Source organism: Oxyura jamaicensis, chromosome 2 (genome assembly GCF_011077185.1).
Source record: "Oxyura jamaicensis isolate SHBP4307 breed ruddy duck chromosome 2, BPBGC_Ojam_1.0, whole genome shotgun sequence".
Classification (NCBI taxonomy): domain Eukaryota; kingdom Metazoa; phylum Chordata; class Aves; order Anseriformes; family Anatidae; genus Oxyura; species Oxyura jamaicensis.
The window spans coordinates 18,697,385-18,712,973 of NC_048894.1; positions in this window are offsets into that span (position 1 = coordinate 18,697,385).

Consider the following 15,589-nt stretch of genomic DNA (forward strand, 5'->3'; position numbering starts at 1 on the left):
GGTATTAATTCCCATCTTAAACACCTGAAACAACCCTTATTTAATAAGTGCTTGTATTTAAAGCACTTCTGAACCTACCTTTTGTAGAGGAAGAGATACATTTTGATTAATTAGCCAAAAGCTGAAAAGAGATTAAAGAACGTGTTGGGAAAAAAAGATAGAAAAGGAGCATAAGCTTAGTATTTTTTCTTTTAAATTCAAGAGTTTTAATAACATTTAATTTTGCTGAAAGAAAAAGAAGGCATGGTACAAGTTCTTTGGTGTTTGTTTGTTTTGTTTTGTTTTGTTTTGTTTTAGTGATTACTTCCTTTTATTGCACATCAAATTTCAGAAGGAAATCCAAATTCATCAAAGCTACCAACAACAGTTATGTGATGCATTGGCTGTTCTCAGAGCAAATACTGAGGTGGGTTTTAACCATTAATTTAGTAGTAGACTGCTGGTTGGAGTAGTAATATGTTGTAAGTCAATTCTCTTGTAAAATCTGGAGAAGGATATGTTTAAATTTTCCATGAAGGCTAAGCATGTAAACTATATTAAGTAGAAAGAATGTAATGAGCACAAAATACTGTTTTTACAAGTACCGTTTTTCCCCCCTCTAGTATTAAAGTGGGCAGTTTGGCATACTTGAATACAGTTTTAGGTAAGTAACAGTGTTACTACCTCATACATGAGGAGTATGGTAGTAGGCATCAGTGGAAGAAAGCAAAAATTGCACAGCTTTGCATTTCTTGACTACTGAAAAATAAATGACCACAAAATATTTAAAAAGCAAAGAATTAGACCCAAATAGGGGTCTAATTAGACCCAAGTCAGCACTTATTTTTGCACAAGGATAGGAGAAGTCAAAGCAAGCGAGGGGATTTCCTGGAACTACTCGCTAGTGGAAAGGTAAACTTGAATTCACATTAAAGATGTGGCAGCTGTAAGAGGTGGGTGAAGTTGTCTTAATATAGAACATAGTCTGTTCCATTAAAAGGGGAAAAAAGAGGAACCCTATGCTTTTGTAGTTATGTTACTATAAATCTAGACAGTCTGTGATTAGGTCTCTTCAGAAGCAGAAACATGGTGATCACATAAAATACTGTTCAGTGTTCAACAAAAATGAGTATGTCTTGATAAATTTGATACTGTAACACTGAGATTGCCAGGTAGAGATGATGATGGCTGATCATGTGCAAAGTGACTTTCTACTGCCCTCTAGGGACTGTGCCACCAACTTTTGTATTAACAGGTTTCAGAGTATAACGGGAACAGTAAGAATGATCCAAGTTAGAAAGTATGGAACTTAAATTTTATCTTTCTTCTTCTATTAAAAACACAAAGTGTGACTAGTTAAAATGTGAACGTCTGCGTATGATCAAGTAACTGCTACACAGGCCATCTGGAATAATGGAAGCTTTATTTTGTGTGTGACAAGTTCTCTTTCCCAATTAAAAACTTTTGAATTCCATGGAGTGTGTAGTAGCAGCAGGGAATTGAATCGCAGGGTCGGTTTCCCTTTGGTTTTCTTTCCCTTTGGAAAATCTTGCATTATTCTTGGATACTTTCAGACCAGGTTTAGCAACCAGGTAAAGACTGCCCCCACACTAGGCATGCAAGCTCAGTGAGTAGGGTGCCCCAAGAAAGAACTGAGTTTGACTCCACTGTATCTGGGGAAATAATTGAACCCTGCTTCTTTCAATTCCTCAGTGAGTGCTACAATTGTTAAGGTATTGCACCAGAGGTAGTTATTGCTGCTAATATTAATATTTTATGAAAGTTAAACAATATTTAATCACCTAACCTTGGAAAAAGACTTAAACTAGGTGTCTAGGTACTGATGAAGGAAGAGCTCACACATACTTTTAAGCTTAGTGTTTTGTAATGGCCAGTTGTTGGCCCTATACCACCATGGATATGCATTTCTGTATAGTGGGAGGCTACACATTTTTTTTTTGAATATCATATTTTTATTTTGTGACTACATAGGAAGTAAATCATCCATTGTAGATGCTTATTTTTTTAATGCTTTAATGCAATTTAAGAACTTTACTAGTGCAATCAAGAAGAAGCAAAAATAAATGCCAGTAATGCAGAAGCTAACATTTTAATAGTTAATCTTCACTTAATTGCACCCTCAGCAAGTGTGTGGATGACACCGACCTGTGTGGTGCAGTCAACATGCAGGAGGGAAGGGATGGCATCCACAGAGACCTGCACAGGCCTCAGAGGTGGGCCTGCGCAAGCCTCATGAGGTTCAACAAGGCCAAGTGTAAGGTCCTGCACCTGGGCTGGGGCAACCCCAAACACAAATACAGGCTGGGCAGAGAATGGATTGAGGGCAGCCCTGAGGAGAAGGACCTGGGGGTATTGGTGGATGAGAAGCTTGACACAAGCTGGCAATGTGCACTTGCAGCACAGAAAGCCAACTGGATCCCGGGCTGCATCAAAAGCAGCATGGCCAGCAGGGGAGGGAGGGGATTCTGCCCCCTCTGCTCTGCTCTCATGAGAACCCATCTGGAGTGCTGTGTTCAGCTCTGGGGCCCCCAGCACAAGAAGGATGTGGAGCTGTTAGAGTGGGTCCAGAGGAGGGCCATGAAGATGATCAAGGGGCTGGAGCACCTCTCCTATGAAAACAGGCTGAGGGAGCTGGGGTTGTTAAGCCTGGAGCTCCAGGGAGACCTCTTACAGCAGCCTTTCAGTACATAAAGGGGGCCTACAGAACAGCTGGGGAGGGACCCTTTCTCAGGGAGTATAGTGATGGGACAAGGGGTAATGGTAAATTTGATACTATGAGTATGGTGAGGCCCTGGCACAGGCCCAGAGAAGCTGTGGATGCCCCATCCCTGGAGGTGCTCAAGGCCAGGCTGGATGGGGCTTTGGGCAACCTGGTGTGGTGGGAGGTGTTTTATATATGAGTTTTATATATATATATATATATTAATATATAAGATATGGAATTTTTTTCCCCATTTTTCTTTGTGTTTTTTAATGGTATTATAAATTGTGTATTAGATATAACATACTTCTTGCTTATATATTTGAAATGTCAGATACAGTAAAATTTTATTTTCAATACCATAACAGAACTCTGTAATGTAAAATATGTCCTGTGATGTATTTACATTACAATAATAATAATAATAATATTTAAAAAAAAAACAAACGCAGAATTAAAAAAGGTCTGTGTGGTTTATGCAAGACTCTCATTCAAGAATCTCTTCTTGTAATAGAAGTATTGCGACATAAATATAGAAGACACAGAATGTTCACCAGGAAAGCTTTTGAGGCTTTTATGTAACAAACTGTGTGAGAAGGAGTCCATAATTAAAAATCTGGAAAGAAAACTGCAGGAATGTCAAGAAAATGGAAGGGCTAAAATTGTATTTTGTTTGTTTGTTTGTTTGTTTGTTTGTTTTAAAAAAAAAAAAGATCATAAACTCATTGTCTGAATGGGGAAATCTTTAAACACCTTCTGCAAAGTATACTTCTAGTCACATTATTTTTATCGAAAACACTAGGATGGGAAATACTACCACACTACCCTTGCTAAAGGTAAGTACTTTGACTAAAATAATCTACAGTGCTGTATTAACGTCACACAATTTTGTATCAGTGATAGTCTGAACAAGGGTTTGTAGTGGTACTGTCTCTTGGTCTATTTTTTAATAAAATAAAAAATATATTAAAACACTTCTATAAATACTTAACAAAAACATTTTAAAAATTATAAATCTTCAATAAAATATTGGTTTCAATGCTATTTTTGTTCCATACATGAACATTTCAGTTACAAAAAGTCCATCTCTGTCCTACTGCTTCTTACAGAATTTACTTAGATTACTTCCTCTCATGTTTCTCTTTGTTCCTTCTGTCTCTAAATAACTTCTGGAATAAATCATTTTATTTTCTTCAGAATTGTGTTGTTAATCATTTAAACTGGTATTTCAAGTATCCAAATGAAGATTAAAATCTCTTATGTTTAATTTTTCTTAACTCCTGCAATAGAAGTTATCTGAGTATGACAGTTACTTGGGCACTCCCATTAATAGAAAAGCCCTTTTCAATTATGATTCTTCTCCCCCCACAAATGCAGACATAAATAGCTAGATACAAAGGCTAAGAGCTGTCTTAAATATTCAGTCTGTAGCCTTCAAATGGTAAACATAATTCAGCCACCTAAGTTCATACATCATCTTCTTATCCCTTCTGTAACATAAACATGTCCTACGCAAATTAAGTATACTTGTCTGCAGCTCACTGAAATTGAGAAATCTGTAGTACCTTTTCCAAACTTCACATATGGCTTAGACTGATGAAAAGCATTCTCATGCTTTAAAGAGGTTCTAGCAAAGCCTGACACTTGATTCATCTTTTCATCTCATCTCCCTATACATCATTGAGATGTATAGTACTAATGAGATCTGAAAATGCCATCTGCTTCTGGCAGCCATCTAAGATAGTCAGTTTGACCTGTAAAAGAAAAAGGTGGGGTTGCAAATGTACCCTGTAAGGAAATGAGCTCTCTTTCCAGTTGGAATTAATAACTATTCAACCTTTTCTAGAAATGGATATTTAAGCTATGTCAGTAGTTCTCATGTACAGAAAGAAGTGTGATAAATGATTGAGTCTCAAATAGAATTCCAATTGAAGTTAGCAATTTATTAGAGGAATAAAGGCAAGCAAACAGCGCTGGGTGCACCGGGAATCTCTGCTCCACCAAGATGCACACCCCCAAAGTTGCCATTTCAGGCTTATATCTCCTCTACTAATGCATATTCATTGGTGGCTGTGTCCTCCTTCGAGCATGCCTTCTTCTTCTGGAATCTTCTCGAACCTTCTCGACCCCAAACCACATGCACGCCCCCCCCCCCCCCCACAGTCTTATGCCTAGCAACAACACTGGTCCAGGCTGTTCCTGTCAGGTGGCCATAGCAGAACACAAGAACTATATACAGACATTAACCACCGAATGTAAAAACCATATACATTCATTGATCACCAAACACAATAACTATATACAAACATTAACCATCTCCATTTCTCCAATCTTGTGGTTATACAAGGATATATAAGACAGTCACATTCTATCATGTGGCCCTAGCATTGCTCTACATTGACACGAATCAGATGAACATATTTCACAATCCCCCATTTCCTTTTTCATGGTATTGATTCGTGTTCTCCTTTCCAACTGAGTCAATATTTGCCGAATTGGTTCCAATATTGGATCTTTTTAGTATCATTATGGAATGGGTTTTCCCTTCCCCTGGTTCTGGGTCAACAGGTACCACAGATACTTGCATTCCTTGTATAACCGAGTGTATTAATCTGGTGAAACAGGGTATTAAACATGGAATTATTAACAATCCTCCACATATTCCCAATACAACTATCCCGATCCTAGTGAGCCAACCACCACCCATAAAGTTCCCCCATAATTTTCTTAAATTGATTTAATTCCAAGTTTGAATCGGGATGTGCAATTTTCTTCATTTCCTTTAGAAGTTCATTCACAGCTTTTTCTTCATCATCAATCTCTAAACAGCAGTTACTAAGGTTTAACAACTGTGGGGATTTCATTTTTTTTACTCCAGTTTCCGTTTCATGATAGAATGAATTGAATAATAGTTCAATATTGATAATCTGTCTTCATTCCTACCCAATATTGATAAGGGAGCTCTTTTGGATCATAGCATACGGTCCTGTCACCTTCCCTGCACAGAGCATCCCCTTTACAGTCATAGATTGTATGATACACCAATGTTTGGGAGTTCCACCATCCTTTTCTAGTAGTTGTTACACATTGACTGCAGTTGTTTGTCGTAGCTTGGGCCAAGAAACTGACCCCAAATAGGACTAGAAGAGGTCCGGTAAGGGTCATGGTGATCGGCAGTCACAGCCCAAAGGGTTGCAGCCCTTGGCAGACTTTTCTGGCCGCAGCACTGGTTCCCTATCCAGCCTTGCCCTCTTCCCTAAGGGTGTCCTTTTAGACACTGTTCCTTTTAGACTTCTGTTCTAATTTACAAGCTATGTCCAGAAACCCGATATATACTGTGGTAACACTTAACTGATCTCTGTTATTTACAAAGCCCCTCCCTTAATAAATATCCATTTAGGAGTTTCCCTGTTTACCATTTTTACAGGAGTAATTATAATAAAATTCCCACAGCAACTTAGCTTATACTCTGTGACAAAGGCTCCTTCAAGTCCATCTGATGGTTAGTTTCATCCTTTTTCAGCAGTTCTCACAGCTGTTTCTGGGCTTCTTTATCTCATGTAAATGATGTAAATTAAAGCAGAGTATAAAAAATGTGGGAAAAAAAATGATGCCAACTAACATTGGAAGTTTCTGAAGGGTATAAAATAGACAATGAATCGAAGAACTGTAAATGGCAATATTAAAGACAAAATGATCTTATCATATTGGGAGCAAAGGAAATGTCTGCAGTTGCATGAGCTTACTATTACGTGAAAATTGTTGAATTGGTTATAATGTGAAAATCCTGGCATTTTAAGAAAGGATGTGTTGCATAGAGGAGGAGGCAGAACAATGTGCTTCTATCACAGGGTAGCAATTACTTTCTAATTTACTAGCCTCCAGAAAGGATTTAAAATGTTTGCAGAGAGTGAGCATTTGTAGATAAAGAAACCCAAATAGCTTAGGTTCAGGAATACCCCAGAGAGAGCTGACCTGTTTGTATTAAGTATGTTAACACAATGAAAAACTTAATCTGGCTTTTCTTAATCAGTATTGCAGATTTTACAAAATAGAAATTTTCTGACAAAGCTGATTTCGTTGTTTCAGTAGGATAGCTATTTGTTTGGATGGTACCTGTCAACACAAGACTTTTGAAAGGTGTTTGATTTAGTAGCAGTGTTTAAAATATAGCATTAAATGTGCTACATGTGTATGTCATGCCTTAAAGTTTAGCTATGTGACCTTCAACTATAGGGGTGGGAAGCTCCTTGAAGTCTGTAGTTTCAGACCGTGGGTAGAGGTGGGTATTCGTGGATGAGGCCGTTTGCCTGCAGGGAAAACTAAGAGGCACAGTGGTGAAGTTTTCACTTAGGAGAACCTCAGTGTTACATTAGTTTTGTGGACTGTGGAGCTTGTAGGGTAAATATCTCCTGTTGACATTTGTCTTTGTCACTCCAATAAGATAGGATTCTGTCCAGGTCCTGCACTTTGCATAATTTACGAAAGAGGTAACATTTCCTTTGGGCAAAACCCTTGTCCAGCAATGAAAGATCTCAAATAATACCTGGAAATGAGGAATCAACTCTGCTTCTTCTCCAAGAGTTCTGCATTTATACCAAAGGGAACATTCTGTTTTCCTCTGTCAAGGAATTTGCAATGAAATGCCTATTCTCCCTCCAAAGCTATACTACCCTAACTTTTTTTCCAGCTCTGTCATTCCTTAAAAAGATAAAAGGAGCTATTTGGGCCAGTAGTTACTTGTTAATCTCATCCTTGCTGGTGCCTCCATTCTGTTACATTTAAAAGACTCGACATAATCAAATACATTGGCTAGGAGATTAAAACACCTAGGAAAATGATTGCTGATTGGAGTGAGTTTCCGAAGGAATAAAAGCATCTTGATATCCTGAAATTTTCAAGACTGGAAGCCCTTTTAGAATATATCCATTAGCTGATTTGAAGATAGGGGTGTAATAAGAGGGTGACTGTCTGAAAGGTAATGGCTTCTGTTCAACCATTGGCCATACTAGAAATTTTCACACTCAACCTTAATATTGGAGATGCATACATATACTCAGTGCAAGACTTAAAATTATAAATGTGTTATGTAACATGTTATGGATATATGATTTTCCAGCAGTAAACATAAATAAACATTTAAATGATCATTTCCCTTCCAACTCAAAACTCATATATTTTGAATGTTTCTCATGACATCTTGTACAATTGCACCCTCTTGTGGTATAAATAATAGACTTTAAATACCTAAAGAACAGCTTAGAAAGGGAAAAGTACATCATAATTTAAATGACAGATGTTCCACAATAGGTTTTTTTTCAAGGCAAATTCATAATATATCAGCAGCAGATCCAAACTTCAGTTTATAATTTTGCCTAGCATAAGTTCAAATATTTTCTTGTTTGATATGTTAAGATAGCATCAGTAATTTGCATTTTATTTCTTTGCAGTAAAAGTGCAAAAATCATACTTGTTATTCAAACAGACAAATATTTTGAGTGTATATTAAATTCCACAAGATATCAAAGTGAAATGAGTTGTTCTCAACTGCATAACAAATAGCTACATTCTCTCAATATTACCTCAAGGACTATTTGTCTAGAATACTGTGCTTATCGATGGATGAATCTGGTTAAAGTTTGTTATAGTCCAAAATTATATATGCAGATCTAGCTAGAATAGAAGTCTCATTGTAAAAGTCTACAACCAGTAAAAGTTAATATTAAATAAATATATAGTTGAATTTATTAAGGCTTAAAATATGCATTTTTTTTTTTAATTTGAGGTGGTAAAAATGTTAGAATGGTGGCAATAAACTAGGTAAGGTGAGAAATGTCGAAGTATCCTGTACAATCCATGCTATAATCGCCTTCCAACCTTTAGCCCTTTTTTCTTACAACTTAAAAGTTCCCCAGTTTAAGCAAGCCAAACGCTACCGCTGTGGGCAGATGGTAGAGAGAACATTGCTACAAAACCTGCCACTCAAAGTGTAACAGATGACTGTAGCTACAGAAAATTGTCCCTTTGTTCATTTTGCTAATGAGTGTCCTCATTGCAGCAGGAGACTGAATAGTTAATGACCTGCAGTTCTTGGGCTTGGCAGATGGTGGAGCTAGAGCTAAAGCTTGCCTAAGTAATCTGCGAAGGGGAAGTTTGGGAAGAAAGCGTCTTGTGGGTGTTTTACAGCCTTTCATTAAAACAGTAAAATATTATGACCACGCTTATAGTTGCGATACCATTTAAAGCTCATTCAATTTCCATTTCAAATCGCTTTATTTTGTCTAAGACTAAAGGGTCTTCTTTGAGCATCAGCAATTGATGATAATATATAGCCAGGGTGAGCGAACAAATACCTAAGCCCACTAGGAGCTGTAACAGTTACTTAAAAGTAAGTTTGTTTTGCAGGGTTTCTAGTTGACCACTGCCAGATCAGAGTCTTAGTTAATTTCTCAAATATTGCTCATGCTCTTTCCTTAGCACTACTGGTTTCTCTAGTGCTAGTCTCTCTACAGGACTTGGTGAAAGTTCTAAGTAAAAACATCCAATCTAGTAATTATCTCAGAGGACTAATTTAAAGTTTCTTACTGCATAAAGACTGTTTACAATGAAATAATGTTCAAGCATTTTATTAGAGTTCAAAAAAAAAAAAAAAAAAAAACTTGCATTATTAAAAGTAACATTTTTAATAATATTGGGTCTCTATGTAAGCTGCTAGTGTTTCTTCAGTAAAGGAAGGAGAGACACAAACTAGCATGAATTACTTTTCAAAACACTTGATGTTTTATTTACATGATGTCTTATAAAATTAGTGAAAACTTTGTGACTTTGTATAATACATTAATAATTTGTTCTGGTAAACTGGAGATCAAAACTATCTTTTCTGAGGAAAAACAAAGTTCTGTACTAAATTTTACCCATAAATAGGTTATATTTCAAGTTTATATGTCATTTGAAAACCTTTGAATTTTGTTTTCAAAGTTATTTAACATTTTTATTTTCAAGTAATTTTTTAAAAAGAGTACATATTTTTACCAAGCAAAGCAAATAATATCCTAAGTTTTCCTTAGTAAGCGAAGTAATTGCTGTCTGAGTCTTCTCTTTTGTGTTAATATTTTAAATGGTTTCAGGAGTTAGTTAATATTCTGGTATTACTATAAAGATTCGTGCCAGCTTGAAAGCTTTTCTATAATTTTAAAAGAAATATGTGGCAGTAAAATCTAGACAGCCATAAGACAATATATTCAAATGTTTTCAATAGCTTTGAAACCAACAAGAAAAAAAGAGTAGCTGTCCCAATAAGCTTCAGTTGCATAAGAAGTCTTTTCCATAATGGATGTGGCAAGATTTAAACAAAGGACACGCATAATAAAAATGTAAATGAGTTTGCTTTACTAAAACTATAACTTTAAAGTCTTTTGTTGTATGTTATCCTGGAACCTTCTTACAAGGTAATCACTGTTTGCATAGAGATTTAAACCGTAGTCTTCAATAGCATTAAACCCCTGCACGGTCTATGTGTGACAGGCATGCAAAGCCATGTTAATGTTCAGAATATGAATTGCCTCTGGGTGGCTCCGACACCAAGTAGAAAACCAACTGTGTTGATATCAGAAGGCCTGATGGACTCCATGCGGCTCCCAGCCTGAAAACTTCACCGCTTTGACATGTGATGTGCTCCTCATGACACTGGCAGCACTGTCACTGAGAAATGGCACAAAGGCAACAAGCCCCCCTCCTTCGCCATGCACTTTGCAACCCCCTGGTGTTGCCTGTCCACAGCCTCTCCTGCCTGCCTAGTTACGGACAGCACTTCATAAACGCAGGGGGAAGTGTGGGTGGATAGGCCCCAGCTGCCTTCCTGGACACAGCCTCCATAATAAATTGACCTGAATGATGAGGGCACACAAACAGTATGATATGCATTATTCCTGTCAATAAAATGTCCCCATGTGTTATGGTCTTTGTATATAATGTACTGCAGCCTTTCTTCTAGCGGGGACCCATTTAGAGTCTCAACTTTTTTTTCCTATTCATATTATGACTCTGTAATAGAATTCAGAAATTATATGATACTGTGTTGTATAATATTATACCAGTGCAGCGTGTTTAAATCCTCGATTCCTTACTTACAAATTCAAGGCATCGCAATCTTTTAGGTTGTCTTTGAAGATGACGACCATGAAAAAAAAAAAAGCCTGAAAAGGAGAGAGAGGATTTCAAAGAAGAGGTTTTTAAACTGCGCAATGAGATTTCTCGTCTTGAAAATTCTCTGAAACAGTCTGAAAAAGAAAAATATGTATTAGGTAAAACTTTAAAATGCTGTTAGATCACAATGATCAGCTTAAATGCATCATGTAAGAAATGTTACTAAAGTTGGAATTAATTGTTAACATGCTTCAGAAGGATAGCAACTCATTTCTGGACTGTTGTCTTTTTCTGTTATTGAATGCTAATTTTGTATGTATTTGTACAGAAATTCATACATATTTATTCTAATTTTAATGCATATATTTACATAATTTTAATTTATGACAAAGGAATATTTGCTGTGGCTTTTGAGACTTCTGATATTGCCTAGCAATGTGGTTAGAGTTCATATTTTGTGACAGATACATGTGCTAAAGTTACTGAAATAGAAAAGTGTTGGATAAAGATATTGATATTTTAAAGTGATGGTCTACTGTTTTATTGTAATGGAACTGTATTAAAACCTACTCTCTCTAGAGTAGTTTTTGAGCTTTGCAAAGTATCTGAATATGCATTTCTTCATCTGATTACCTACTTTTGTGTTTACATGGAAGTTTTCTAACAGATCAGTTTCTATCAAACAAGTTGCCACTACCTTTTATACTTTTGCCTTATAACAGTTCTTAAAAGGAGGTTGTTGGTTTTTTTTTCTTTTTCCTTAAAGTGCAATGTACAGTCTTTACCTACAAGTTACATATATTGGCTGTGTGAAATATTTAATGGAAGACTGGAAGCCATGGCGGTAGAGTAGAATATGGCTGTTTGGTTTTGTTACATCCATATAGATGAGACTCGGTACCACCTTTAATAGTGGCAAGCTGAATTTGATATAGAAAATATTCCTGATTCCTGTTTATCAATGGTGCTTCTCATCTTTTGGTAGTTTTGTATGAGCAATAAAGAACCACCTGCTAAAACACTTTGTATTGGCTGTGACTAACAGCAAGGATGTCCAGAATTAGTAATAATGAAAAGCTGTGGGCACTCAGTCACACTTGGCTCTTGAACTTACTCCTTAATCTCTATCTGACCAGCCGGCTGAACAGCAGGAAGAAGGCTGTGAATGTCAAGGGCGGTAGTGAAGGTCACCGTTCTGCCAGGGCTCTCATCCGCTGTGCATTCCACTGGGTTTATAGACTGACCTGAAGCAAACATTTTGCATACATTCATGTGGGCATGTAATTGCATGTTTTTTTTCATGTTTTTTCTCTTTCTCCTCTTGTTTTCAGATAGACAAGTTCAAGGCATGCGATTAAAAATGGAAACTGATGAGCAAACTATTCAAAAGGTACTGTAATTTTTGCATTTATGAGCTACACTCCTGGCAGAACAGTAATGAGTTTGGACTGTTAGCAGTGTATAGACCAAACTGTGCTGGAAAGCTGAGAAATAGACTTTAACTTGAATGATGATACATTTTGTTTTATGGTAGTGTTACTCGCTGTAGAGTAATAATGAATTAGTGTTCTGTGAATGAGTATGGTGGTTTCTCATCCCATCGTATCATATACTTTTGTTAAAATGCAGTGAAAATTCTGAACCTCAATAAACTACAGTAAGATGGTTGATGACTTTAATATAAAAAGAAACACATTCAGTAACCTTTTGAAGGCAGGGAAAGAAGAAGAGTATATGCAAATAGCTAGTTACTTAAAAAAATAAAGGTTCATTTTGATGATTTGTTAAATATTCTGCTATTTATAGACAGAGTTATTAGTGTATATGAATTTTTATTTATGTGTTATATGAGCAAAACAGTAACTGAACAAGTTATAAAAATCATTTTTAAAATACCTTTTAAATGCTAACATGTATTCATTAATAAGTGATCTCAATAAAACATTGACAGGTCCTAGCGTCTTCCTGGTATAACATCTAGATATATTTCCAGTCGGCTTTCTATCTTGTAATAGTTCTCAAATTAATTTTTTGACAGTGTATAGCTCTCATTCCTGAGACCTATTCATTTTTAACAGAACATTTAAATTCATGTTAAGAACATTCCTTCTATCAAACATTTCCAAAAGGATTTGTAGAAAACACACTTTGTGGTAAAGTATAATGGAAATAGTGATGTGTCTATGTCCTTATTCCAACATTAGTAAATTCTCACAAAAATATCATATTTAAAAAAGGGTTTGGGGGTGGGGGCAGATGATGACTGAGGCACTGGAGTTCTAAAATCATACCTTCCATTGACTTTCCTTGTGACCTTAGATGAATCTGTCTTGTATGACCAAGTTTCCCACTGTGAAAATACTAGTACCTGCTTATCTTTACAAGAGTATTGAAAAGTTAATTTAATTAAAGTTTTAAAACTATCAGGATCCTATACATGAAATCTAAAATCACAAGTGGAAAAGTAATTGGTCTGTCTAATGCACTATTCAGTCAAAGAAGGGATGCTTCTGTTAGTTTTGTTGATGTTTAGGTCTGATGGTGCTCAGGAATGCCACTTAGGTTTGAAGTCTGATTATGCTATTATGAAAGAAAGTGCCTGTCATCAGTTCCAATATTGAACATTTCTTCTTATTACAGTTGCAAAGTCCAAATAATATTTCATATAGTACATTTTTTTCATCTTTTCACTCACAGGATTTTTTTTCCTGAAACTTACTCTTCATTTTCCTGTTCTTCACTTCACCTCCATACAATGGAAGGCATTCTTACATGTAGTATCTTCCCATAGGTATTACCTCAGTCTGTGGGTTTGAGTAGAAGGATAGGAACATTTTTACCTTCTTCTCACATGATTTCAAAGTGCTGCATTTATGTAAATTTGGATCATGTGCTTTCCTCCAAAACTTCCTCCAATATAACTATCCATATAGGTATTCCTTCTCAGTCAAGTTAGATAAACTGTAAGACTGCAGTGCTGTCAGAAGCCTTTGTAGAGCTCATTCTCATTACAATTCTGATAATGAATCTCATTATTTCTGTTCCCAAAAGAAAAACTAAATTTTCTAAAGGATTAACCAAATTATTGAAGTTTCTGACATTTTTTTCCCTCCATTGCATATCCCAGCGAAAGATGTTCACTTGATAGGCAGAATATGTGTAAATTCTTCTTTCATCTTTAAAAAGAGGAGCCAGGCAAGAAGTCATGCACTACTGCAGTGCCCAGCAGTTGGAATTTAACTCCAGAAAGGGAGTTCACAAAGTTGATGCAGACATCAGTATCCTGTGGATGCTGTATAAGGAAAAGTTGACACTTAAAAATTGGATTTGAAACAGACTCAGTGTTGAATCATCCATTAGCAAGTGATGGTGAAGCATGTTGGAAGCTCTGTCTCTTAACTGACTAACCAGAAAATACTGATGTATGTCTTGTAGGTGGCACTTGAAGTCTGAAACCTCTTCCTGGTCACAGGCAGCCATGCTGTGTGTGCACTGCCTGTGGGCAGCTGCCTCTCTCATTTGTCTCAAAGCTTCATAAGAGATGGCAAGCACTGAGTTTCTCATAAGGATTAGAGCACTTGCCTAGGGTTCTGGTGAACTTGAGGACATTTGAACATGTAGTTCTATATACCAATGATTGAACTGCTTGTTTACACTGTGTTCTGTTAGGAAAATATTCAGTTTAAATCTGGGTGCAGGAAGAGCAAGCACAGAAGAGCCATAATCTCTAGACGACAGGTGAGGGTACTCAGCATAGAGGAAGAAACTTTTCTGTAGATTTCTTCTTTGGATTATTGCTGAGTACCTTTGTTTGGGTTTAGTGTGTGTGTGCATAGTGGGGGGTTGTTGTTTTTTTCTTTGGTGGTTTTTTGTTTTTGTTTTTTCCTCTTAGTTCATAATCTAATGTAAATTTAATAAATGGTCTAGTAAGTAAAAATGTTCTCCCTTTCTCATGCAGTCACAGCTTTGCTATGTCACGAAGCTCATGCATGAGTATTCTGTATCTAGTCTCATGAATTTCATATTCTTTGAGTCCAATGGCACAGCTTGAACAGAACTGGTGGCTTATTCTCATCATAGAGTGGTAGTTAAGCTACTTTTCCATGACTTGGGATATTGTAATCAAGCCCCATAAAACTCCCAGAGGCATACAATGTAGGCTGCCCTGATTTGTGGCTGAGCATTCCAGCTTCTAGGTTATTATGCTGAAGGGAAGCGTTTCTCCATTTTTATGAAAGAAAATGAATGACAGTGTTGTACTCAACATTGTCCCCTTTTAAATATGTTCTAAATGCAAATTCGGTAAGTAACAAACTCTGTTCTTCGTGACGCTGAGAAATATAGATGTTTAACTTGCAAGTCCCAAGTGACAGTAGCTCTGACAGCTCAAAACCAGCAGAGCCTAAGAAAGCTGTGCCATGCAATGTAACTGTTTAAGCAAGCTTGATCCTGGGACTTGTGAAGGCTCATTTTAAAGTCCTGCTTAAATTGTTCTGTATGCACAATCCTTTGTCCTCACTGAGGCTAAATGTATAATTTGCCCATCAAAGTGTATTTTACAAGGATCTGTTAGAGTTCACTGCAGATTGTACAGAATTCTGCTGATCATTACACAAATGTGTAACAGAAGGATTGCCACTGCCACTATTTGACTGTAACACGTTGCCACAACTAACTGACAGTAAGCCACGTTTCTCAGAGTTCAAGTCAATGAAGTCTGTTTTTAATGTTTTTGTCATCTTC